The following is a 4,760-nucleotide window of genomic DNA, read 5'->3' on the forward strand; positions in this document are numbered from 1 at the left end:
AATATTTTAAGTTTTGCTTTTAGGATAATTGAGTCGCTTTAGGGTCTGAAGGAAGCTTTCAAACAGGGTTAGGTGGCGATTTTAGGATCATTCTGAACCCTGAGATTTTGGGGCCAAAACATGGGACTTATAATGTCATCAAGTGTCATCATACTACACTATGTAACACGATTTTTGTTCCTGGGTTATCAGTGTCATTTCCTAATTGGTTCTATCATTAAAACATGGGGAAAGTTTATTACACTGAGAAAACTTTGTTTTTGCGGGAGGGACATCCTGCAGCACATTTTGCGATAGTATTTCAATGAATATCTGACAGAGTCTCAACCAATTCAACCAGTTTGTGGCAGCAACAAAAATGAAGTTTCTGGAGTAATAATAATAATAATAATAATAATAATAATAATACACTTTATTTATATTCCATTTTATTTCCCTGGAGGGACTCAAAGCGGATTACAGTACACGTGTAAGACAAACATTCAATGCCTTTTTACACAAACAACAACATACAATACACAGATAAGGGAAAGGCCTTCCCCTTTTTCCATCTCCGGCGTCGAGGCGATCCTCAACTTCCAGCCATGGGGAGGTGCTCTTGTTCCAATTTCCATGCTGTCTGTAGACATCTCCGATCTCTTTGCCGGCATGTCTGCATAAGGCGCCCTTTTTACCTTCCTGCCGAGGCAGTACCTATTGGTCTACTCACATTGCATCCTTTCCAACTGTAGGTATTCAGAAGCTAGGACTGACAGTCAGGAGCTCACCCCAACTCACGACTTCAAACTGTTGACCCTCTGGTCAGCAGATTTCCTGCAGATAGCAGCTTTAATCACTATGCTACCGCGGCCCCTATAACAACTACTTTTAAAGTAAGCAGTGCACAATTAAATAGTAAATAACACTTTCAAACCAGGAGCAGAAAATTTGTTACATAGTGTTATGGACCAAACAGAGAAACTCATGCTTTGCTATTCCAACCCAGAGCATATTTTCCTCTTTGGAAATGAAAGCATAAATCTTTGCTGGAAGAGCTGTTTCCCATTCAAGACAGGATTGTTCCTTCTCATTTACTTTGAGTGATTGGGTCAGGACCTGATAACATGTTTCTAGATGCCAAAGCAGAGTGGAGGTTGAGTCCTGGTGCCATGACAGGAAAAGCTTTTCTCCTTTAAAGGATAGCTCCTTTAAAGTTGGGACTAGAACCTGCAGTGGATTCCTACACCCAACATGGCGGCGGCTGCCATCCCAAGGGAAATTTGGACATTCTAATAGTCTCTTCTGAAACACAAAAATCCAGAACCAGGGCGCCTCGGCGCAGTTGCGTCACAGCTGAATGCTGACATTGCGAAACTGTGCGGTTCCATTTGCTTCAGACCCAAGTCCCCAACAAGATTCTGACTATATTGTTATCGTTATTGTTGTTGTTATTATTATTATTATTATCATTGCTATGCATTGTTTGTCTGACGAGAGACTGAGAACATGTCCGTCGTCGTTTCTTATTTATTTCTGGTCTTGATCAGGGATCGCTTTGAGAACCGTGCTGCCATGAATGGGGTGGCTTTGTAGCAAAGAGAGACCATGACACTAAGTGTTGTGAAACACGTCATTTGTTTTCTAACATCCGTCTTCACCAAATGGGCGAAGTCTTCAGAGGAAAACACATGGGAGGAAAGAGAATCAGCACAGAAGAAGGCAAGTTTTAATTCTTGAATAATGTGAGACAAGTTGAACGGGACACAGCATCAAAATTGAGCACTTCTTTGACAAATTCCAAAGCTACCAGGATAAGAACAATGATTACAAAGGACAACTTGGTTTTACAGTATATAAAACAGCCATGGCAAGTTCCTTTTTCAATATTAATGCCAAAATCGGGATAGAACATTGGGTGGCAGTGGGAGGAAGACACACAATGTATACGAAGCAGCCTTTCTCCCCTGTTGTTGGTCACTGAGCCAAAAGAGTTGTATGCCAAATTTCAGATGGTTACAATGCTCTTTGATCTGACTGTATTCTTTAGTCTTCCTGAAGAATAGTCGCATCCACACTCACCCAACACAAAGGCGCCAATAAAACCGAAAATCCAGCTGTGTTTCATTTTCAAAATGTGTGTGTTTTGGGGTGTGGTTTTTTTTTTTTTTTTTACCAAAACCTTATTGGGAAGCATTTTAGGACAGAGATGATGAGGTTGAGCATTCCACCTATTAGGATGAACCTCCTGATGGTCAGCGCTGTTCAATGGTGGAATATGCTGCCTGGAGATTTTTCAACACAGACTGGATGGCCATAGGTCGGGAGGGCTTGGATCAGGTCTTCCTGTGTGGTAGAATGGGTTTGGACGGGAAGGTCCCTGGGGTCTATTACAACTCTATGAGGGCACTTCTAGACAGCACCAAATCTGTTGCACCCCAGGCCAGGAAACACCTCTGTACTTAACTACCTCAGGCCAGTCCAGGTTCAATCAGCAAAACAGTTTATTGAAGATTATATCAAAAGCAAACAGCAAAAATAGTTTTGTTTTATTTTAATTTTTTCGTGACAGGAGCGACTTGAGAAACTGCAAGTCACTTCTGCTGTGAGAGAATTGGCCGTCTGCAAGGATGTTGCTCAGGGGATGCCTGGATGTTTTGATGTTTTACCATCCTTGTGGGAGGCATTTCTCATGCCCCCGCATGGGGAGCTGGAGCTGACAGAAGGAACTCATCCACACTCTTCCCGTATTCGAGCCTCTGATCTGTTGGTCTTCAGTCCTGCCAGCACAAGGGTTTAACCCATTGCTCCACTGGGGGCTCCAAACTTCAAACTCCAAATGTATCAATAATCCACAAGGATCCAGGTGCAAGAATAATCAAGAGTCCCAATTATATCGAACAAGAATTTGGGGGTTTTTGCCTAGGAGGCAGAGACCAGCCAGACCCACCAATGAGGATCCGTTATTCTGGTGAGAAAGAAACACACAAAACAGACTTTTTCCTAATTTTTCCCAAATAAATTTCACCAAAGTTGAAGAAAATGCCACCGAGTTGTTTATTTCATCCCAGCTGGTATGGATGTCAAGCTGCAATCCCTTGCCAAAAACTGACATGTTTGCTAGGCAGGTAAATACAGAATATATAGATTTCAGATTCAAAAGTTTCCATGCCCACCCCTAAGCCAGCTTCGTTGTGATTGGCTGTGATGTCCAATAAGGTGGAAGGGAGGCGGGCAACAGAAAAACAATGAAGAAATCTCCAGATGACTGGTTTAAATGACTAATGTTTGTTAAATGGCTGGGTGAAATCCCTTTAGGCTCTCAAGCCTAGCCTAGGTTATGGTTTTGGTCCTTTGATTTAACATTGTGGTCTGGCCCCTAGGGCCTGGGTCCTTTGTCCTTACAGTCCTGCGATATGGGTTTCATTGATGAAGCAGAGATTGGTTTCAGTGATTGGGATATGAAAGCAGGAGAGGCGGCAACAAATCCCCGGTTCCTCGCAGATGGGGAGATGTCCTTTGTGTTGAGTGATTCAGTATGTCCATAGACTCTCATTATCCTGGATGGCCTGGCCGTTGGGCCCTCCGAGGTCCAGGAAGAGGGGGCATTTACTTATTGTCCATGCAAATGGGTGTGGTGAAACCTTTTGTTAGGGGATTAGTAGCTCAGGAAGCATGAGGAGATTTCCTGAGCCAGGTGAATTGCTGGATTTTGAAAAAGGTGGCTTTTCATTCATATTTCATAAATATAGACATACACACACATATATAGGGAATGAGGAATGGGGCAAAGGAGCATACACAGATTTCATAGGGGATAAATTATATAGAGGCAAAGGGGAACCATGTCAGCTCTCTCTCCCTTCAAAGTTAAGACAAACACATTTGCGAGGAATTAGAACTTCACTACAGCTTCTTCAATTATGTCAGACCTGCAGAGTCCTGGGGGGGGGGGGGGGGTTGTAACCTCCGATATCACTATATCTGTTCTAAAGCAAAGCCGAATGCCACTTTGGGGCTTGTAAAGGAGGGGGTGCTTGGTTAAGATATATTTCTGCTTGATGTAGAGAAGCCAATGATACCCACAACCATGGAAGTCTGTGTCCACATGTGCCTTCAAGTTGCCTGTTGACTTATAGTGATCCCATAAGTGTCATTGGGTTTTTTTAAAGCAAGGAATAGTCATAGGTGTTTGTGCCATTGCCTTCCTCTGAAATAAAGCTTATGGCACTTGGGATTTCTTAGTGGTCCCGCATTCAAGTACTCTGCTTAGCTTCCAAGATCAGATGGGATTTGGTGGACAAGCACCTTTCCCTGTCTCTAGGTGTGGGGGAAAATCAAATAACTGACCATTCACACTAAAGAGCAGCCCAAGACACTGCTTGTGGCTGCAGCTCATCATCTGGCAACATTCCCTCTTTTGAGATGACGACTCTTTTTCCCAACGAACAAGCAGCTGGCATGATCAGTGGATCTGTTGGGTGGGGGATTCTGGGACATGCCGTGCCAAAGTTTCCAACAAAACAGCAGCCATGTAGGGAAGCACTGGCACCAATGAACCCAAGGGAGGGGTTCTGTGTGTGTCTCTTTCTCCTGCATCAAGAGAGGGCAAGGGACAGCTTCCTCGTGTGCTGGCTGAGGCTGGGATGGAGTTAACTGCAGCAGCCGGCCTTCCAGCGCCAGGGTCATTGGCGCCGGAAGATGAGAACTGGCCCAGAGCCAGCCCATCGCTCTGGGGCCCCAAGTTAGCTGCAAGCTGGCATTGTGCCTGGCTCCACCTCTGC

General features: G+C 44.2%; 1 protein-coding gene across 1 annotated transcript in view; it reads left to right on the forward strand.

Annotated features, from left to right (window-relative positions):
* Positions 1-2,098, forward strand: part of SRRM4 (serine/arginine repetitive matrix 4) — an 89,606-nt gene extending 87,508 nt beyond the window's left edge. Inside the window, exon 13 of the mRNA XM_060785415.2 lies at positions 1-2,098. This exon is cut by the window's left edge and continues 1,631 nt beyond it. The gene's annotated coding sequence lies outside the window, so the exon portion shown is untranslated.
* The last annotated feature ends 2,662 nt before the right edge of the window (positions 2,099-4,760 follow it).

The sequence above is a fragment of the Anolis sagrei genome, chromosome X, assembly GCF_037176765.1.
Source record: "Anolis sagrei isolate rAnoSag1 chromosome X, rAnoSag1.mat, whole genome shotgun sequence".
NCBI lineage: Eukaryota > Metazoa > Chordata > Lepidosauria > Squamata > Dactyloidae > Anolis > Anolis sagrei.